The sequence below is a fragment of the Acomys minous genome (genome assembly GCF_964271855.1).
Source record: "Acomys minous genome assembly, chromosome: 1".
Lineage (NCBI taxonomy): Eukaryota > Metazoa > Chordata > Mammalia > Rodentia > Muridae > Acomys > Acomys minous.
Window position 1 is genome coordinate 40168888 of NC_140483.1, and position 23317 is coordinate 40192204.

At 46.1% G+C, this 23317-nt stretch overlaps 1 protein-coding gene across 1 annotated transcript in view; it reads right to left on the minus strand.

The window, feature by feature from the left end:
- COLGALT2 (collagen beta(1-O)galactosyltransferase 2) overlaps positions 1 to 23317 on the minus strand; it is a 99978-nt gene that overhangs the window by 62491 nt on the left and 14170 nt on the right. The gene's annotated exons all lie outside the window — the stretch shown is intronic.

The window sequence follows — 23317 nt, forward strand, 5'->3', positions numbered from 1 at the left end:
GTGCCTCACCTTTGACCATGTCCCCTGGAGGGGGAGACCTGATGGCACTCAGAGGAAGGACAGCAGGTTACCAAGAGGAGACTTGATACCCTATGAACATATAGAGGAGGAGGTAATCCCCCTCAGGAACAGTCATAGGGGCGGGGAATAAGGGTAAAATGGGAGGGAGGGAAGAATGGGAGGATACAAGGGAGGGGATAACAATTGAGATGTAACAAGAATAAATTAATAATAAAAAAAATAAAATTAAAAAAAAAGAATCAGTGCTTTTCAGCTGTGATTTTTAAAGATTTTTTCCTTCTTTCTCCTTATTTAGATCTTTTCCATCTGTTTTCTTTTCTCCCTGTGATATTTAATGATTAACATAGAAAGTAGAATGTGTGTGTCTAATGTGACAAAATTTAAATTTAATAAACATTCTCATCCTCTTCAAACAAATAATCTTAGAATGAGCTAATTTCAAACCAGCTCATACTCCAAATAAAACATCATTATACCAAATTTTAGTTCTATCTCTATTTTTAATACCCTAATTAGACACTTGGTATTTTATAAAGTCAACAGTCTAAGATTCCCCAACATGTTTACCACATTCCTTGCTCAGCATTGCTGTCTGTACCACGGATGTTCTTTTTGATATATATGTATATTCCTGAAGAAGGTGTGGGTAGCTGCTTCTTTACTCAGCGCTCTGGTTGGATGTGTTCCCCCAAGTTCATGAGTTTGAAGCTCACCTTGCCCCAAGTGGTGCTGGGAGGTGTTTGGGTCACCACGGCCGTGAATGCACAGCTGTTGTTGCTGAGGCATAGATCTATCATCACAGCCCAGGCACCTTATAAAAGGACAGCTTTGTTCATCTTTTATTCACCAGGAGGAGCTTCCCTCCTCTTCCCTTCTGCTGGGATGACAGAGCAAGGCCTTTATCAGACGAGGGCAGCTTGACCTTGTACTGTCTGGCCTCTAAGGCATGAATGTTTGTCCATTAGACTAGAGGACAGAAGGTCTCCTACTAATGACTAATGCTAATGCTAATACTAATGCTAATGCTAATATGCTAATGCTAATACTAATGCTAATGACTAATACTAATGCTCAAGTGATTATTTTTTTCCCTCTGCCATGGTGAAAAGCACTGTGCATCTGGTAGGAATCATCTCCCTAGCATTTCTTAGTAGCCGTGTGTGGTTGTTACACACGTGTGAGAGCCATAGCCCAGGAAGGGAAAGGCCAGGAACTCTCCTTCCTGTGCATGGTATCGCTAAGCTGTGGTGGTCGGGAAGTTGAATGTGCTGGACAACTTAACCAAGGTGGGCAAGTCCGGATGAGCCGAGGATCGTCTGTATTCCGTTCTGGCAGCATAAGCCGTACAAAGAGGGTGTCTACCAGGAACAAACCCTTTCTGTTTCGTGTGCTTGGTGTTTGAAAAGCTGTCCAATCAATCGACTCCTGTTGAAAGGAAGTTCTGCTGGTGTAGGATTTTTACAGTCCGAAGGCCGAGTCAGAAAGGCAAGCTCAAAGCTATTGCTTGGAATAACGCACAGGACTGAGTTTGGACCTTATGTTCCTAGGGCACAGAAGTCCATTTCTTTTATAATGCTCCCTCCCAGTCAAGCTTCCTAATGGCAATGGTTGAAGCCCTGGCTCTGTTATTCCATACTTAGCCTCCTCTGCCTCGTTTCCACACCTCACAATACAGACAGCAAGCATTAGGCAGCTGAGAGTTTGGACGAGGGGCAGGCGAGTGTTCCCTTCTGACCATCCCGGGCTCCTCTCACGTCCGGCCCCTACACACTGCACATCCAGAGCCTACAGACTAGAGATCCTGAGCCTGTCAGTTCCTGGGTTTGGTTTAGTCTAGACTGGACTGCTGTCAGGTGGCAGCTGCCTCAGGCTGCAGTAAGAAACCTGGGGTGGACTCCAGGCTGCAAATAAACTCCCGGCCATCTGCACGGCCATTCATGACTCAGCTGTTCGACATGAAAAGGTGCACTGTGTGAGGAGCAGGAGGCCAGCAACTCTGAAAGGAAGCGTTGCGGAGGACGTTACAAAGCCAGTCGAGTCAAGATACTGCGTGGCCGAGCTGACACCGCGACTGCTGCGTAGCAGCAGGAATGGAGATCACCAGGTCAGGAGGAATTATCATGAGGATAATTTCACGGACCTGGTACAAACACCACATAAACAAAATAGGGCCAAATAACCTTATTGGGGTCTCAGGGCGAAGTACCCACATTTGAGCGTGGCCTGGGGAGATGCTGAATTGGGACTAAAATCCCATTCTTGACAATTTAAAAGAGGGCCCCAGATCTAAATTCGTATGCTCTGCTTTCGGCCTTTAGGCATCGGAAGCAGGGCAAGTTTCTTGCTATTTCTGAGCTTTAGCTCCCCTGTGTGAGCTTCAGAAGTGACACATACAATGGAACAACCCAGAGATCGCTGGCAGCCTTCTGGCGTTCCCTCTCCTCGCCATCCTGAGCGGTAAGAGTTATGACACTGTCTGGGCACACCGCCACCGTAGATGAAAGGAGGCACTCCCCCCAGATCCCTCACATTTGTATACAGAAGCTAAGGCTAATAATGTTTAAGAAGGACCACGAATGACTGCCAAGAAGGTGCTTTAAGGCAGCAGAGATGAGATGGCAAGCCACCATTAGGCATTAGGTGGGCCAAAGACAAATCTGAGGGGCTTGGGATGGAAAATTGGAAGATGGGTTTCCTGGTGTTATCATGGAATCACTGGACTGGCCCTGGACTCTTTACCTCAGATTCTTCATGGAGAAAAGTAATTTCTCATGGGTGTTAGCCATTGTTATTAGGAGGTTTTGGTCAACCCAAGATGATCGTTATGCAGTGATCTAGGCTTGATAGTTGGTAACATTTACACTTGTAACAATTACTTGTTTGTTTGTTTTGTTCTTCGAGATAGGGTGTCTCTGTGTAGCCTTGGCTGTCCTAGACTCTCACTTTGTAGACCAGGCTGGCCTCAAACTCACAGAAACACACCTGCCTCTGCCTCCTGAGTGCTGAGATTAAAGGCGTGCACCACCACGCCCAACAACAATTGCTTTTTGAACAAGGAATCCTACTCATAAGATCATCTCCTGTAAACGAAGCTGGCCACATCCATAAGGAGTTACAATAAAAATATATTTATTGGATCAACATTCATGGTACCAAAGGATTGAAAATAAACTATGTTCATCAGAAGGGGACAATGTAAGCAAATCATGTGCTGCAAGCTGTCAGTTAACACACAGCTGTTAACAGTCTGAGGAATCTACCTGCAGTCACTTCCAGGTGAAGCAAATTCCCCTTGCTGAAATATGTTACATTTACCAACAGAGCTGCAACAGTGTCTCCTACTTCATAGGATAGCCTGGGTATGTCTCCCTTCAAGAATGCCCTCTTAAATCTGGGCAGCAAAAGTGATGCTGTGGGACTTCTAAGAACGAGACAAGGTATCTTCCTCCGTGTTCAGAGCACCCATGCCCAGAGTGCAAGGTTCCTGTACAAGAGGCGGCCATGCTCTGAGGAAGAGAGAGGCCCTGTGTATGCTTTCCGCTGAGGGGTCCTACTCTTTGAATCTGCCTGGTCCGCCACCTGAGATGGAAGAGCCTTCAGATGGCTCCGACTTCCTGGCCTCTATGTTCTTTGTGTTGAGAACCCAGAAATCATGGAGCAGGGAAAAGCACCCCATACTGTGCTTGGTGAAACTCTGAGCCACCGAATTAGTAATTGTGGTGAAACAAATGTCATCACATGCCACTAAGCCTGAGGGTATTTGCACTGTGCTTGTAATAGGCTTTTAGAAATATTCTCCACTGTCTGCCTTTTCACACCATCTCAAATTTTTTTTTTTTTACCACACTCATTATGTCTTACTGCATCTTCAGGTACATATAAAGCAAGGACATTTGTGATGTGTCACCAGCAACAAGCAGGTCTCTAGTTCCTGTAAGATGTGCTAAAAAGTACAAGGAGCATAAATGATATTCAAGGCCTCATAGCTTTTAAATCAGATAACCTACGACCAACCTTAACAACTACAGCATTTCCACACACTTTGCTAATATCCCCCATTTCCATGACGAATTAGTAGTTAAAAAAGAATAGTGAGTTCAGTACCCAGGATCTAAAAACTGTACCACTTTCATCTAGACTGAGCTGCATACTGAACATAATTTGCATTTCACTTCTCTGAACAGTAAGCCAGCCGTAGCCGCACCCGTACGTGTCTGTTCTAAGCAAGGCAAGCTGGGGACAGTGAGGTGAAAGCAAGAAGACTGAAATATCATCAATCTCTCTTTCCTGTGCATTGCTGAAAAGCAGGATGCCTTTGGAATTGATACACTGCCCTTTAGTCTGATAATGACAGGGGGAAAATAAAACTTAATAATCTTCTTTGCACAATGAAGAGACTATTGGAAAAAATGCAAACATAACCAGTGGCTCCAAGTAATATAAGGAAACAAGACAGGAAGTCACAGGATGGTTTACATCCATCAGTGGCCGGGCACAGGTATTTGATCCTAGGACTTGGGAGGCAGGGGCAGGTGGATCTCTGTGAGCTCCAAGCCAGCCTGGTCTGTATCATAAGTTCCAGGCTAGCCATAGTGAGATTCTATCTCAGCAAATAAACAAATAAGTCATTTAGTGTGTTCTACAGCTTTCCTACAGTATTTTCAAGTTCATTTATTTAATTTACAAATCCTTTTTCGGTAGATGTTAGACAGCAAAAGGCAACCAGTTCCCTACGAAACAATGCAGCGATCACATAATAAATACAATGTAGGATTTTCTATTTTTATAATTTCTAAACCAGCATGGAAGATGGTTCATAAACATCCTGAGGGATACAATGACCCTTTACAGACTCTAGAGAGAACATTAGCATTCTGGGAATTCTGTGGGAGATTGTTTTAGTATACTATATGACAAAAGAGTCTCAGTATGGGGGCAGCAGGAAGTCAGGGCACAGAGGAAGAAGAGGCGGGTAGAAGTGGCAAAGTACCCTTCTCGAAAGGGACCAGCAGTTTATTACATATTTTAAAACTCTCCCTGTATCAGAAGATTTGTGAAAAGCATTGAGAATAATTAATATTTTATACTGAAAAGAAATTCTCTACCAGCTGGGCAAGAACGTCACACTGGAAGCAGGAGAGCCCGAGAGCACAGTGGAAGGGGGTATAGGCTTCCAGCAAGCGCTCAGAAGCCCTCTCTGTCCCAGGTGACAGGACCTGGGCCCAGGACAAGCAGGATGCTACAGAGAGGGCCCATGAAATGATTAGCAGGAAGCCCAAAGCTCACACAGAGCCATCAACACACATGGAGTCCCTACAGTGTGCAGTTTACCTTAATGCTTTCTCACGCAGAGCCTAAGCCTCGATAGAGGCCCTCAGACATGTGGCACCCTGTGCGCCAGTCCTCTTGTCTCCTCCAGCTGCTTGGTGGCTCCCCCAACCATGATGCTTCTCTGCTGGTGACTAGTAATGAGGACCTTTCTAGTCAGTGGTACTTCTCAGGCTCCAGCGTGTGACGAACATAGCCTGTGAGGTCCATAGGGCTCTTTAGGACCTGAGTTGGCTCCAGTCTTGAAGAAGATGCTCTGATCACACTCAGAGTTCCTACCTCATATTCATCCTGTCTTGAGCTGTGTTGATAGGACAGCTACGCTCCTGGAAGCTGTCTTAGCAGCATGTTATATTCTGCCTCTCAGCTGATGCTCAACCATGTCACCAGGCCACACCCACACAGATCTGGTGCCCGGGTTGCTGATATAAGTAGGGTTATTTTCATAGGTGTTGTCTTAGGCCCTGTGTAAATCCTGAAACCCGCCTTCCAGAGGTCCCACCTTGCAAGCTCATCCGCAGAGGCGGGTCATCATCCTCCCCGGCATGATGGAGAGAATGCATGGCTCAAGCAGAGTTCCTCAACGCAATGTGCCGAGGTGGAAATGGTGAGTTACTGCGCAGGTAAGGAAGCTAGTCCGGAAGAGAAAGCCAAAAGGACCCTGCAGCACGTTTTCAACTGTAATCGCCGTCTTGGGAACTCGGGAGGCGATTTAGGCATAGAAGAAAGGAAAAAGTCTTCCTACGCTGCTTGAGGAGAGCTATAGGAAAGGAGCCATGTGGAAGCCAGCTTCACGCTACCCTCCCGTGTCACTTTCCACTCTACTATGTGGCTAAACAAAGGTGAAAGCGTGCTGTGAGAGCATTCGCCTGTGTTCCAGGGAGCACACAGTTAAATGGTCTGGGGAAAGGTTCTCTCACTCCACTCCCTATGTTGTACGCTGTTCTTGTTTCCTGTTCTTCGTTTTTAGAAGTACATTTGTGATGCATATGTAGTTCACAAAACTTTAACCGTATCTCTTATAATCTTCTTAGAAAAGAGACCAAACTAAGAGATTAGTAGCAAAGGGACGTTAAGGCAGTGAAAAGGCTGTGCATTTATGTCATAAACCACCTCCCACAGTTTACCATTCAAAGTGTTCTCGAGCTTGATTCTACATGCTCCCCAAGCCTGCATGACACCATTGTCTTACGTCTACTAGGTACTCTGCCACATGCCATATACAAGTCATATTTCATCAATGCCTAGGGCCGCCAGCCCTGAATTCACTGTCTCCGCTGCAATCACTCCAGACCAGGTGTGACTTAGTTATCTGTGCTGACAGACGTGTTTGCTCATTCTTGTTTACATTAGAGAAATGTTATCTTTTAAAATGTTCCAGCCAAAAGGCATGTTGAGAACATTTAAGAAGAGTTTGAGTTGCAGTTTGTGACATAGTCTGGTCGCATCAGATCAGAGGCAGCATTGGTGACTTAGAAGAGGACCAGGGAACCAAAGCAGACCACACTTTCTAGCAACACTGCCACCCAAGCTGGCACTTTTCACTGCAGATAAGCTGGGGAGCACAGAATGCTGCCTGCTTACTGGGAACTGAAAATCTAATGAAACCCATTACCGATCCTGTAGGAAAGCGTTGCTATACAACAGAGAAATCAGAAACACATTAACAGCGGTTAGAATTAGTATCATCTGAAAGAGAATAAGAACCATCAACCTCTGGATATGATGCTTTGTCCAGAGAGGAAGCTGAGCTATGCTGACACAAACACTGGAGAGTGAGTATAGTTTTCATACACAGTACGCATTCTCACATTCGTGTGGGTATCATGGCACAGGTAAGAGAGTCCTTTGTCTTGTACTGAATACAGAAAGGATGCTAAGAGAACACTGGCTCTGGGGTCCATGTTTTTTCCTTAATCACCTACAGGTTCCAGCCAGTGACTTGGGTGAGAGACCGCATTCTCTAACTGAAAGTGGGGTTACTATTCCAACAATTGGAAACTCAAGCTTATTGATGTCAAAACTTCACACTGATAAAGAAAATGTAAAAGTCAGTGTTTTGTTTCTTTGTAGAAAAAAAAAGTTAGCCCTTGGTACTTGATGGTGCTTTGAGTTAGGACGGCCCCCATATAGGCTCATATATTTGAATGTTTGGTTCCCAGTTGGTGAACTGTTTAGGAAAGATTAGGAGGTGTGGCCTTGTTGGAGGAAGTGTGTCTCTTGCAGAGTGAGTTTTGGGGTTTCAAAAAACATCCTCCAGACTCAGTCTGTCTCTTTGCCTCCATCTTGTAGATAAGATGTAAGCGCTCAGCTTCTGTTCCAGTGCCGTGCCCACCTGCCTGCTCACCTGCCTGCCTGCCCACCCACCTGCTCGCCTGTCTGCCTGCCCACCCACCTGCTCACCTGCCTGCCTGCCTACCCACCTGCTCGCCCACCTGCCTGCCCACCCACCTGCTCATCTGCCTGCCTGCCCACCCACCTGCTCACCCGCCTGCCTGCCCACCCACCTGCTCACCTGCCTGCCTGCCCACCCACCTGCTCACCCGCCTGCCCACCCACCTGCTCGCCCACCTGCCTGCCCACCCACCTGCTCACCCGCCTGCCTGCCCACCCACCTGCTCACCTGCCTGCCTGCCCACCCACCTGCTCACCTGCCTGCCCACCCACCTGCTCGCCCACCTGCCTGCCCACCCACCTGCTCACCTGCCTGCCCGCCCACCCACCTGCTCGCCCACCTGCCTGTCTACCGCCATGCTCCCTACCACAGAAATCATGGACTAACTCTCTGATATTGTTAGCGAGCCCCCAATTAAATACTTTCTTTTATGAGTTGCTTTAGTCATGGTGTCTCATCACAGCCACAGAACACTGGCTAAGACAACGTTCCGCTAGCTCCTTCAGCAAGTTGTCATCATAGGTCCCAAGTTTAGAGTCTCCCTCAGGGTGTTTAGCCCTCCGGATCTCCTCACTTAAGGTGACAGCTGTGGGCAGCTCTCCTGTGTAGTCACCAGCTGTCTCCAAACCACTTGAAGACCTTAAAAAGCCCCGTGGGGCAAGGACGTAGCTGAACTCCAAAGATATGGTGACTTACTGGCAAAAGGGAGATTTCCAGAAACAAAGGAGAGGTTTCATACCTCCCGTCTCCCCTCCTATTAGTCAACCTGTCCTTTTCTTAAAGGACGAGGTACACGGACTTGAGCAAAGACACACCTCTATCATGACTATAGGAGCAGTTGGTTACCTAAAAAGACAGACAAGGAAAATCACAGAGCAGCCAAGAGTCTCAGCCAGGTTTCCTGGTATCCTATAGGAGAGGGTCCTCAGGGCTCCATCAGCCTTCGCCCTGAAGGTCCTGGTCACCTCTCAGAACAGCACCAACAAGGATCTCTTGTCTAGATTTTAGGGAGCAGGGACAAATGGTCACCAGCTCCCAGGAGATCATGACAGACACTCAGGAAACACTGGCAGTGCCAGAGGAAGTGGGAACAGCACACCAGGGGTGGGGTGGTGGTGGTAGGGAAGGTCAGTTAAAAGTTCCGGTGGCACCATGTTGTGGCTAGGAGACAAGTTGGGAGGTGGCCATCACCTCATATAAAATTACCAGTGGGAGCCAAGTGCTATTTCAGCTTTTTCAAGAAAGGATTCAAAGCCATATAGGAAGAATAAAAGCTACCCCCAGCCTGTCTCCCCTTAGATAAAGTCCTCTGTAAGAGAAGCGCGTGCTCTTAGGCCATGGGCTCGCTCTCTCTCTTCAGCGTGGCTCTCTCTCTCCAGCCTTGCTTCTCAGTGTTAAGTGCATTATAGTGCACCCCAGCAGGACCACAACGGGTTGCAATTCTCAGCCCCCTCCCCTCCGTTCTCTATGGAGTTGTTGTAGTTTCAATCACCATGCACTTCCCTCTGTTGCCTGTGCTGTAACTTTTGGAGTGCCCAAATCATATGTGAGGTCCAAATGAGCAGCAGGCTGGCCCGTGTGTTAGTATGTTCCCAGGCTATCATATAAACCAATAATTACTATCACCCGACCAGCATGGATTGATAACATGCAAGCCTCGCAAGCTCTCTGCATTTACACTGGCTTTTAGTATCGAATGCGGGGCTGTAACTCAGAATTCTGTTGCATCTAGAGGGAAAACAGGAAAAGAAGGAAATGCCTTGGCTTTCCTCGCGTCTGCTCAGGATGCGTTTTCCAGGCTCCCCTTTCAAAAGGAGAATAGATACAGAATAATAAACCAAGGGAAAAGCAGAGAGTCCCCAAGGTCTGTCCTGAGTCCAGTCCTCCATGTGTCTACAGTCCAATCGCATCCTAGCTGCCTCCTCCTTTACGACGGTCAGGTCAGTGTGACTGGCCTTCAAAATCCACTAGCCTTATACGCAGCTTTGCATAGAAGCCTTTACAAGTATTTTAAAATGTTGTACAGTCACATCAGAGCTGAAAGCACAGTGCCAACTTGATCAGAGCTTGTCTCTAAATATTAATTCAACCCCCTCCCTGTGTGTGTGTGTGTGTGTGTGTGTGTGTGTGTGTGTGTGTGTGTATCCTAAACCAAATGAAAACATGATGGTGGGTTTTCTTTCCAAATCTCAAATCTAATTTTCATAGTGAATGTGGTGGCTCTTTGAAACAATGGTTTGTCTTACTGAACTCAGTATCACAATAAATAAACCATGTTTTCAGTGTGGATGTGGAAATTCAAGTGAACATAAAATTCTCCTCATGTACCCTCTGGACCACACAAACAAAATAAGATGCAGGGTGCCCTAGAAGGAACTCTGCGTGTCCTGCTTCTGAGGAGTTCTGATTCCAGTTTTGTCACCAGGGGGGCCACTGAAGAGCTGAGTGGGGAAGGAGCTTTAGTGGTTGGTGAGCTTTAACTGTATCCTAAAGTAAAACAGATAAAACCAGACTGATGGCAATAGAATAATTTATTTATCCTTTCCTAAGCATTTACTGAGCTCCTTTCTCTGTGGGGCGTAATCTGAGGACACAATAAGTACAAGCCCTATTGTTAAGAAGCTGAGACCAGGGGGCTGATGTAGAAAGGCAAGCAGTTAAAAGAAGGCCCTGGAAGGTCTTAGCCCATACCTCAGGGCCCGTGTGAAGCTACTAGTAGGAAGACAGCCTTGGAGAACAGATAGGATAATGATGGGGAGGGGAAATCAGGATTCAGCAAAGAGCATTTAGCAGTTTAAAAGTGCGGAGGCCAGAGAAAGTACCAGGAGGGACCAGGAAGGAAGGATGGGCCAGAGAAACCAGCAGAATCCACATATTTTAATGGGCCTTGTGCTCCATCCCAAAGCATTGGTGTTGGTTATTCACGCAGACTCAAAAGCCTGACTCCCTTTGTATACTTTGTAAACCTTGTAAACACTTAAGGAAGGAAAGTGGCCAGGCCCCTGCCTGACCAGCTCTAGTAGCCAGGCCCCTGCCCTAGACTGTCATAATACATTTCCAGCCTCTGTAACTGACACAAGGTTATATTCAGTTCCTCAGTAGGACCTGAGGAATTTTAGGTGAAAAGTCTGAACAAGCTCTCACCAATCCACGTGAAAGAAAAACCACCAATCCAAAAAAAGAAAAACCATCAATCCCTGGATGAAAACCCACCAATCCCTGAGCTCCCCCAAGCGCAGGGCTTGAAATCCTGTCAATCCTCTCTTGGAAATCTCTGCCCTGGAAAGCCCTGCCCCCTAAGAAATCCTATATAAAGGCTGTGTCTGCTCAGTACCCTTCTGTCTTCTCCCAGGAGCAGAGGCAGCCACCCCTGGATTGTCTCTCTTAACCTAGATTCGTCCCCCCAATAAATCTCTCTGATGAGATTTGCTGCCTGGTGTGACTTTCTCATCAGAAGAAGCCAAGAAGAAAAGAAGCAAAGAAGGGAAGAAACAAAGGAGGAGACAGGGCTGAGGCTCCTGAGCCCCTGAGCTCCTAAGCTCAGCTGGAGATACCCTCCCGGGGGGCTCCAACACCTCTGCTAAGGAGGCCCCTCAGAGCTGTGAGGTTCCAGGGCTCCCGAGTCCAGGATACCCTTCCATCTGAGCAGGAAGGCCAACATCAACTTCACTTTCAAAGATCTGCTGAAGGTTTACGAGTGACATCGCCCATTTTATCTAAAGAAGGCTTGCAGTGTAGACACTGAGTGGACTGACAGAGGAAAGAGCGGATCAGAATACTCTATTGGAGACACGGATTATAGTGACTTGAACTGAAGGACTGGCAGAAGAAGGTAGGAACATATGAAAAGCCTCAAGATTAAAAGGGGGAAACCCGGAGCTTTAGAATAAAGGGAAACTCTGTAAAAATGTAAGGTAAGGGGGCTGGAGAGATGGCTCAGTGGTTAAGAGCACCTTCTGCTCTTCCAAAGGCCCTGAGTTCAGTTCCCAGCAACCACATTGTGGTTCACAACCATCTGTAATGTGGTCTGATGCCCTCTTCTGGCCTACAGGTGTATATGCAGGCAGAACACTGTATACATAATAAATAAATCCTACTTTCTTAAAAAAAAAAAAAGTAAGGCAAACACACGCATGTTGCATTTTCTGTCACATAGTAGCAGAGCCTTAAGCCACACTGTCACCCACAGTCCTTACTCTGGAGGCTCTCAGAGCCCAGCTCCACACTGCACTTTCTGGGACACTGGCCTTCTAAAGCAGAGGGAGACAGCAGTGCACTCACTCTTGAGAGCTGACATCTTCAGTGGATGGATACAGAGAAGGATGTCTGCACATGGTTCTCTGTCTTCTGCCTCGGTAAACATGGAGCCCACCTGCCCCGTTCTCTGCTCAGATATCTTTGCAATGTGCTGAGCTCTGAGGTCCTCAGGCAGTCCCTAGCCCTCTGCTACGAGCTCATTTCTGTTGGAAGTCAGGGAGGGAGCTGAAAGAGCAATGGTCCTGATGTGAAGAAGGGATAGACATGTCATCATGTCCCCAGAATCCCTCCTGGGTAACACAGAGGGTTTGATAAATGAATCTCAGAGCTATATATGTGAAACTAAGAAGAGACTCCTTAAGTCTCGCTTGTGGACGCTATGATGTGTGTGGGATCCAATTGTACTGGAAATTCTAACTATAACTCATTGGCCATTACTTTGATTTCAGTGCACACGCTGAAGAGCTTAAAATGTCAAAGGTGATGCTGTAAAAACGAGTTCTTCCTCCAAGCCTCAAAGTGTCACCATGAGTGGCTTTATTTATAGACACGTGGTAGTTTCCGGAACCGTGCAGAGTTAATAAAATGTGACAGCATGATTTCTTGCTCATTAAATGATAATTATTAAATTAGCCTGAGTCAAGATGATTTACACCAGGGTTATAAATTTTCAGTGACTAAGACTGTTGTCATTCGTGGAATTACAGCAAAGGTCCAGGAGGGACTCGTCCTGCCAGACTGGAAGGGGACCCTCCTTGTGCTGTGAATTGCTCTATTCAGTGCGGCAAAGGCAACATCTGGAAAGTTTGCAGAGCATTTGATTGTGGGCAATGAGTAGAGGTGTTAAAGCTAATATTTAACTATGAACTCGGGGATTCTATTGTTTTCGGGAGTGACATTTCAGTGTGGAGGCAGATTAGCTGTTATTAACTCTGACAATACTAACATTAAACCTTCAGCAGAACGGCAGCTGGTTTGGTTGATGTAGTCAAAAGTGATAACAAAATTTCTGGAGGAGTGTTTGTACAGCCAAGGGGGCACTGTGCTGCTGCAGGGCTGTGAGTCTAAGGAGCTGTTGGCATTAAATCTAGTCTGCACAAGACTTGAAAGCGTGTATTAGCTGGCCAGCCCATTTTAAGAAAATGCATACAAAGTTCCAGACTTTGGATTAAATATGAGTGACCATTTTTTCTTATTTTTTAAAGCTTTTAGGAGTATGGGTGCTTTGCCCACATGTACGTCTGTGTATCACGTGCATGCAGTGCCAGAAGAGGCCAGAAGACGGCATCAGATCCCCTGAGACTGGGGTTATAGAGGGTTGTGAGCTGCCACATGAATCCTGGGAATCAAACCCAGGTGTCCTGCGAGAGCAACCAGTGCCATTAACCCCTTAGCTGTCTCCCCAGATCCCAAAGTGACTATTTTACACAAAAAATATGTAAGGTATTTATTCCAGCCAGGAAAATAAATCTACCATATTTTAAAAGTCAAGAAATGCCACAAAAACCCAAGACATAAAATATTTTACAAACCATCTGCTTGACATAGCACTGTGACTCTGCTTTCTTATATTTTTGTTCATGTAGTCTCAATTTTTCCACAACTACTCATAAAGACCTTTTTGGAGAGTGGGAACAGAAATATCATAATTCAGCTTTTCTTCTACCATCGTTGATTGAAGTTTGCATCTCACTAGCGACATGCAAACTACTAAATCAATTGACCATGTTGGTGATACTGTGAGCTACTCCAGGTGGAACACGGTGCCTTTCATCTGCCCCGAGGAGTTAAAGCACAGCTGATTTGCTCAAACTTGCAGGCTGCCCCAGACCTCTTGTCTTCAAACCACTGCGATGTATCTCCTGCAATCCCCTGTTGTAGGACTGTTCCCTCCAAAGTGAAACAGCCCCTCCAGGAAGGAGGGGAAGGACCATCAGACTCAGAAGTGAAAAAGGTCACCGGAAAGTCTGGGATGGTGAAAACATGCCTGAGTCTGGAAGGCCCTTCGTCAAGTTTATAGAAGTAGAAAACAGCCCCTGGGCTTAGGAGAAGAATCTTGGTGGATGAGCTGAGCATGGGGTAAGACTTCTCGGTGTCCAGCTGCCTGCCAGCTGTGCAGAGAGCCCCTGGAACGCGGTTTCTGTGAGCTGGGCTGGGTTTTCCCATGCTGCTTTGGGATCATCCCTGCTCCTCCAAGTAACCCCTCACACATACTCCTGTGGGTAACCCCAGTAAACACTCGGTAGTCCGTCAAGGTAAACCTTGGTGTTATCATTACTATGGTCAGCCGTGGCTTCCCTGTCTGGAGCGAGTAGACATGCACATTCTGTCTCCCAGAAAAGAGTCTCTCACACATTACTACCATAACCAAGGATGTGTGCCTTGATTTCTTTTTGATAATATTCACCTGAATTCGCTCCATCATCTAGTGTGTTTCTGGCAGAGGTTTTGTTTTAAACAGGCATTAATGGAAACCGGGCCATTCATTCACGTGCTTTGTGTCTGAAGGAAGTGTTTTCAAGAGACACGGCTCAACTGGTTTTCTTGTCTCCTGACTCACCGATGCTACCAGCCACATGAACAAGCCTGGGACCTGCGTCTGTTGTGCCAAATGGATCAAGAACAATACGGCGAACCTGTAGGATCTGTGAATAATCACATTCTCCCACCGACCTCCAGCAGCATGTATCCCCAAGTCAGCTTCCCCTTAGTCAGATCACAGATACGCCCTTGCCTCTCCAGTGTTAACCCAAGGAAGCATGACACGATGCAGAGAAATCTGGCTAAGGTGCCTTGGTCAAGTGCTGGTAGAACATTTTTTCTTACAGATTTAGTCAACACAAATCTGAACACACTGTGATGTGCCCCAGCAGGGAGACTGAGGCACAAGCTTCATTAGCCTCACTGTTAGTCAGCCTCTGGCTCCGGGTCGGTATGCGCTGTGGCCCGAGCATGTGGCACTGTGGCTCAAGCACGTGGCGCTGTGGCCCGAGCACGTGACACCAGAAAAATCTTCATCTGGACCTTTAGGTTCTTTGTCAGCAGAGGCTACTAAGTTTCACAGCTTGTCACACACTCATTCTGAGTGTGTTCACTCAAGGAACGTGTTATCTTAATTCATGCACAGTAAGTGCTTTTAAAATATGGCTCCTTATTAAGTAAAATGTTCAATAAGCATACATTACCATAGAATGGTTTAGAAAAATAATATTTTAAGAATAAAGTCACTGAGGTCTAGAGAGATGGCTCAGCGGCTAAGAACTAAGACAATAAGCAGGCACAACTATCAAATATTAATTACAACTGACTGACTAAGACTATTACTGCCACAAATTACTGATTATATTGAAAATAATACACACACATAGGAATATATAGGAAATTTAGCTCGTGCCGAGGCAATAGCCTTTCTTACAATCTCACCATACCTCAGCTGGGATGTGGGTGACTTGTGTCACCACAGAATCTTAAGACGGAGAAAAAGGCAACTTTCTAATATTAATTATTCTAGCTGGAGGCTGGAGGGCTGGGGGTTGGGAGCTGGGCGGCTGGGCTCAGCTGGCAGAGTGTTCCTGTACAGTGAACAAAGCCCGGGGTTCCATCCCCAGTACTGCATAAATTGGTCATAGTGGCCTACACCTTTAATCCCAGCACTAGGGAGGTAGAGGCAGGATGATCAGAAGTTCAAAGCCACCCTCAGCTACATAGTGAGTCTGTGACCTGCGGGATCTACTCAATTCTCCCTCTCTCTCTTTCTCTCTCTCTCTCTCTCTCTCTCTCTCTCTCTCTCTCTCTCTCTCTCTCTAGGTCACTTTAACTGCTATGTTTCCTTTCTTCAGAAGCATGTAAAGATTTCCATTTCCAGAAATCAGTTTCAAGATGGAGGGGAAGTCCCGACAAGGACTGCACTCGAGGACGCGGCTCCAACAACCCTTGCTCTAGTCACATCTATCACGTTATCTTGAAATCTTAAATATTTAATGACATATAAACAGTAACAGTACACAAAATATCTGACTCAAGAGGCATGATATTCTAGAGCCAAATTTAGCACAGACACCCCCTATAGAAATGAATACGCAATCTCTGAAAGTCATATATTAATCAGCTGGAAGAGTCTCCAGACAGCAGAGAAGGGAGAAAGATTTCTCTGCCAGTAACAAGCAGAAAGAATTCCAAATGTAGAGGAGGCCTTCACAAAAAGCAAACGGAGCACACGGTGGACCCGGTCTCTGCTTAGAGCCAAACGATCACAGTTGTATTTGCGACAGGACTCTGGAACGGCTGGAGTGTGAACATTGTGATCTGAGCAGCTGAGGCCCTGCACACGGTCGCTGTAAACATATGGTTCCCTTTCGGAAGAAACCGATCGCCACTCACTGCTCTGGTTTTTGGCTTGTCTCCTCGACTCACTTCTTGGCAGCGCTGGCCAAGAGGTAGAAGAAACGGAAGCCTTTGACCTGAAGAATCTCAGCCTCATGAGGGCAAAAGTAGCATTGAGAAGGCTTGGGTAGAAGCAGAGAGAGAGAGAGAAATACCCTGGCACGTATTTTTTTCATGAAGAAACCAGAACTGGACTTTGCCAAGCAGACAGCTATGAGCTCACTGGTCTGAAATAATTACTCACTGAGACTCCCCAGGACAAGGCTAATGGGTTTTTGCGGGACATTACTAGATTTACAGGGGTTTGTTTTGTTTTTTTTTTAAACTCAGTCATCGGCTACCTTGACCTGTACTTGGGCCTGACAAAGTTCCCTGTTATATTAATTGATAAATTAGGAAATAAATGTTTATAAACCAGGAAACAGAAAGTAAATAGTCAACCCAAAGAGGTTGCTTTTAACAATCATTCGTCATGGTTTTTAAAAAATATATTATTCCTAATTTTAGCTGTGAAATCAAAGCCTCAAATAATTGAAAGTAGTAGGGAGTTTTAAGAGTCCAATTCTCTGTAGTTGAGGTTTGGAAGACAAGCACAGACTGAAACAAACTCCAAAGGAGCCTCTCTAGGTAGCCCAGAGCCCAGAGCCCAGAGCTCTTTTTAATCAAGGGGAAAAGTGCTGTGATATCAGCTGAAGGAACAGGGACACAGGAAAGGGATGTGTCCAACTGATGTCTGTGTGAATATGAAAAACAGGATCTAAAACACCGCCGATTTTTAAAAAATAGATTTTACTCCATGGCCGAAGAAAACAAACGGAATGACAGCATTAAGTCACCTAAAACTGAGCTGCTGCCTCCTAGATGGTCTGTTCAGCACTGCCAGCCTGAACGTCAGGAGCACAGAGCCCTGTGAGGTCCAAGCTCAGATGCCATGGGAGGTGGGCCTGGGATGGAAGGCTGGAGAGGAAGTGAGGAGCCCCAGGCAGATCTGACCAGCTCTGTCCACTGGTACATGCACCACCACTAGGTTGGCAGCTGAAAGAATACAAATTTGGGGCCAGGGAGATGAGTCAGTGGATAAAGTACTTTTCACGCACGGGTGAGAACTGGGGTTCCATGCAAACGCTGGCGGGTGTGGTAGCCTGCCTGTAACGCCAGCCCTTTCCAGTGCAAGCCGGCTAACGACACTAGGGCAATCAAGAAGGTCTGCGTTCAGTGACTCAAGCAAACCAAACAAACAAAAGAGAAAGAAAGAAAGAAAGAAAGAAAGAAAGAAAGAGGGAAACGTAGAGAACAACTGGAGGAAGACATTAGCATATGACCTCCACATGCCCATGGCACATATCTGCACGCACACAGACATACACTCCACATGTGAACATACGTACACACATGCATGAGAACTACATGTACACACAAAGAAATATCAATAGCTTGGTGATTGTATAAATGAAAAGATTATTAAAATGATTACTCTTGTCCCTTCTTCTTCTTCTTCTTCTTCTTCTTCTTCTTCTTCTTCTTCTTCTTCTTCTTACTTAACTGGTTGCTGTTTGGTTTTGTTTTTCTCACTGTGTACTTCGTTGGAGACCTGCAACACTTGAGCTTTTTGAAGCATCACAGTGGGGTCAGGACCAGGCTCAGACTAAGCTGAGAGGAGTTTAAACAAGCATTTGGAAGCAGGTCTTTCCACAGAACCTGTAATCCGTCTTTCTTTTGAGACAATGACATATGCAGTTCTTCTACCAAAATATGATCTCATTTGTTAACAATTGATTATCCAGGGGCCTGGAAATGATAGTGTGTGATTTTACCATCCAGTGTAAGCAATAGTAACCTTTACCTTTCTGGGGATCAAAGAGCAAATGGGACAAAAAAATTTTTTTTGAAGTTGCTGGAAACAAAAATTATCTGTCTAGATTTACAAAGGTCCTAATCATTTTTCACAAGGTGAGTGGAGCACACTGCTTTTCCACATTTCAAATAAGAAAGAGAAGTGTCTGCTATCACACCCCAAACAGTGATATGGGTAAAGTAAATCAACCAAGGCCAGCTTGGGGAAACAAGTCTAGAAACAAAAGGAAAGTGTCAGAGAAGAAAATGAAGATAATTTTAGAGGTTAGTAAAGGGAGGAAGGAATGGGATTTAATTAATATAGGAAACTGTAAAGATTCAAAAGGGGGAAGGGTTTTAGAAAGTTAAATGCACACTGGTGGGCTACTCGCCCGCAGACATCAAAGCAATACAGTGCACCTCTCAGGAAAACTATTTGCCAGGGCAATTTATTATCTGAAACTTGACAGGTGGCATAGAGATTAGGAAAACAACATCAAATCTCAGACACCCTGGTACATGGGAGAGGGGCAAGCCTTCAAAAATACATGTTACTGTGATTTCAGAGTGGAAATGGTTCTATCTCCGGTCTGTTGAACCCTACCTGCCATGAGATCAGAATAAAAAGCAATTACTACAGTATTGTCTGCCTAACATGCCAGGCCCCAGCATTAGTTACCAAGGCTGTCTGAAAGATCTTCCTTTAAAGACTCAAACATCTGGCACTGGCGTTAAGGACTGCAGGCAGACGGCTTGCAGCTGTAGAGTGTCAGCCGAGCAGCCAAGAGCGGGAGGGCTGAGGGGGGCAGCCAAGGAACAGGGCTTTCTCAGGGCGCTTCTGACTACCAGAGGGATTTGCCTTCTGCTTTACTGGCTGCCGCTCAGAAAGGGAAAGGTTGGTTTTGGAGACTGAAGGCCAGGCCGGTAAGTCAGGGTCACCAGTGAGAACACCCTGAGAAAAAAAGAATAGTCTTTGTCTTCTTGATTTGCCCTTTCTTGCAGGATATAAGCTCAAAATGAAAAGGCAGGGGCTCCTGTGTCTTTACTTCTGACTTTTCTTATGTTCCTAACAGCTAGGCATCAGTAAGGAAGAAGACAGCCTTCACATCACAGTGACCCTTCATGGCGTTCATACTTTGGCCTTGGAAGGCGTGAGGTACAGACCAGGTTTCAGCATCTCTGGTGTCATGACAGCACTGTGAAGGAAAACCTTTCCATCGCTCATTAGCCTGTTGAGACTGGACCCCTAATGGCCAGGTACTTCTAACCCAGTGGTTCTCAACCTCGCCACGCTGTGACCCTTTGTTACAGTTCCTCATGTTGTGGTGACCCCCGCCCCCCCCAAACATAAAATAATTATTTTCGTTGCTACTTCATATCTTTAATTTTGCTATGGTTACGAGTTGTAGTCTAAACAAATATCTGGGTTATCCAATCGTCTTAGGCAACCCCAGTGAAAAGTTTGGTCAACCTTCAAAGGGATTACGACCCACAGGTTGAGAACCACTGTTCTAACCCCTCCATTACTAAAGTGAGCTACTTCCTTTACTTGGTGGACTGAGCAGAGTACACTGGCCTGCAGGGCTAACCAGCAGCCTTCACTAAGACCAAACATGGAAACTGTTTCCCATCACAACCACAAACATCAAACTCCTGTTTATGGCTTTCTGCAGTAAAAAAGGGGAACAGTGTGCTCACTTGTTTTGTGTGCAATAAAAGCAGTCAAACAGAACAGAACACCTGCCTCGTGTCCACCCTTGAGGCGAGTGTTTTATCCCTGGTGCTGCTGCTGTGGTTTCCCCACTTGTCAGCTCGGGAGCAGGCTCTTCTCACAGTGTTCTCTGCACCCTGTTTCTTCCTAGCAGAGCCCTGACTTTTGCTGCCACTGTTGATAAAAGCTGCATTTTCACTTGGTATAAGCACCCTCTTTTCAACGCAGATAAGGACGATCAGTGGTGACACCAAGGATTCCAGATACGGATAACTCAAATTTACAATGGAATTCAAATATAAGTGCAAGTAAAAGGGGTATGGTAGTGTATGCCTTAAATTCCAGGACTTGGGAGGCAGAGGCAATCAGATCTCTGTGAGTTCAAGGCCAGCCTGGTCTATATAGCAAGTTCCAAAGCCGGCCAAGGCTACATAGTGAGACCTTGTCTCAACAAAGAAATACAACAGAGGCGTGGAAGGAGTTCAATAGGTCATCTCTAGTAACATGACAAGGCGTGGGGTGTTTTGTGGTTATGGTCTAGGAGGTGGAACTGCAGATACACAGGCGCTTTTTAAGCATCATGGGAAGCCTCAAAGCATAGCAGATGCCAGGCTGAGAGGACATGAAAGAGCAAGCACTAAGGAAATCCAATGTGACGGGTGAGCTACCTCGAACAGAATGTGGCAGGGTACCTCTCACTTGCTGTCACAGCTCAAATAAAGGTTAGGCCCCACTTGTAAGAGCCAGAGAGGGTGGGGAGAAGGGCTGTGAAATGCCGTCTTGTAAACAGGGCATGGACGTGGCAACCAAGAACTCAGAGCCGCTGTGCATACTAGCATTAGGTCTGGAGAAGTGAGGCCCTCCTAGCGGTCAGCTAGCTGGGGGAAGGGACACACTGGACAGATCCTGTCACATACTGCTGATTTGTAGATTCTTGGAGAAGGACAAGAGGCGCTGTACCCACCCATTGGTGAGACCACTGGACTCTGACAATTCCAAATGCGGGCTCATAGGTGACTCTGATTAAACTCTAGAGGCTAAACATCCAAGCTAGTAACTACGGTAGAGGGGTTTAAAAGGATGAGGGAGTCTGGTATGGGCAGGAGAGAAATGGGAAAGAGTGAGGGAAGAGGAACTAAAATATATAGCGTACACATTAAAAACTTGTAAACTGACAAAATTGACGATGACTACTAGTAAAAATAAATACTAGGCCGTGTTGTTTAATTGCACACTACTGGGAAGGAGAGGCAAGGCATGTCACATGACTCCACTCAATGATCTGGTAAGAGATGATCCAAACTAAAGACGCCTTGAGCTCCATAGAGGAGTCAAGGTTTGAGTCCTCACAAAGTGCCTTCCAGTGGCATGTCTGTTGAGGGGACTGAGACACCCATGGTTCTCACAGGGACCCTGAGGAACCTGTCTCTCAGGGGTGGGGAAGCACAGTATGCTTGATGAGCCACGGTCCTCCTCTCCTCAGACAAAAGAGCAGAAGTTCCTTTCTAGTTCAGGAGCATTTGCACAGGCCTCATGGAAAATCTGTTGAGATTCGGAACAGCTGTCAAGAGAACCTAGCAGAACCTAATCTAGTCTTTGGTGGACAGAAAACCCAGCCAGAAGTAGAGCTGTAGCCGGCGGTCACCTGCTGGCATTGCTGCAATCTGATGCCTACAGAAATGGAGGATCTGATGTGGCTTTGATGCCTGGTCAATGCTTTGAAGCTGTGTCAAGACCACAGGACAAAGGCAGTACTGTTTATGCAAATCCAGAAACTCCAATGCCATTGAAAGTAACATCAGCAATTCAATACCCAGAGATGATTAGAGGTCCTGCACCAGTAGGAAACAGAAAACCCCAAAGTAATGCTGGGCAGTGTACCAGATCCCAGAGTGGGAAGGGACCCTGGGCTGGCCAGAGCCTGGCTGGCTGGGTTTAGAAGCCTTCCTGCATGCCCCTCCCCTAGCCAAGGGGCAGCCATCCTTGCCAAGAAAGAAAGTCCTGGGATAAAGTTGCTTCTACACCTGGTGCGCAGAGCCCTTCATAAGAAATTGTCAAATATTCCTCTACAAGGCTGGTTGTCACGTTGCCACATTCCTCCACAGGTCAGTCATCTTGAGCACATTCCATGGAAAGGAGACAACAGCTGTCAGGGAAGAGTCCCTGGAGACAGTGGGATGGAATACTGGGAGCTCTGAACGAAAGTCAACATTTTGACGCCATTCTCAAAAGGCTTAAAGTTTGACTAAGGGTCCCTGAAGAATCGAGCATGCATGTGTGGCTCATGAAAGTTCTCAGGTATGGCCAGTCTCACAAAGGGGGTGGGGAGATAATATCAGATTTTAAAAGACCTCCAGAACATCTGGCCCAGAGGCTTTCAATCTTAAGTGCACACTGAGATCCCCTGGGAGGTTTACAAAATGCGTCCATTGTCCTGGCTCTCCCCCCATCAGCCCTGGCCTGGGTCTTTCCTTAAGACTTCTTCAAGCAAATAAATAATTAGCCGTTTGAGAGCCACAATCTCTGGACCTCTCTCTTACACTACTGGACAGGAAACTGAGATACACAAGGAGTAAGTTACTTATGAGAGTGATACACGCAGCAATGTATCTTGGTCCTCTTCCAAGACAACACAATTAACAAACTGAAGGCGCACTGCAGAGAAAGTGGGCAGTGGGTGGCGCTGCTTTTGGAGGCAGAGAACCATGTACCTCGCTTAACTCCATCCCTCAGTGATTGCTGTTTTCTCAGTGGTTCACATCCAGTTATTGAATGTAGCACACATTCTTAAATATTAAAAAAAGGATTAAAAGTAAAAATAAATGCACATATGCACACACACACACACACACACAAGAATCTTTACTATGCTTTTTTAAAAGAATACAAGAAAACAGGGCATGAAATAGCACAAGGTTAGCAGCCATGTCATTATTGTCCCCACAGGAGGCAGCTGTGCTTGTGGGGGTAATAATGCCACTATATTAACTCCTCACAACATGTATCTGTGACAGACCAAGAGCAATCGTCTGTATAGAAGACTAGAACAATATGATTTTCCAAAAAGTGTATGTTAAGTTCATTGTGAGTGAGCACACAGGCTTTCGGGGAATGTGTAATGTCATGTAATTAGCAGCTGAATTGCCAGCTATTAAAAGCAGTGCAATTTTATCAGCCACAAATAAGAAGAGGAGCTTTTAAGTGCCGTGTGAACAAAGAAAATCAAATATAGGAATATTAAGCTGGGCATAATGGCTTATGGGCAATGCCTAACGTTGTGGAGGCTGAGGTGCGAGGATTACAAATGGGTTCAAGGCCAGTGTGTGCCTACAGAATTTCACACAGGATGGCGGAGGCTAGCTACGATGTGTGGCGTTGTCTTACAAAAA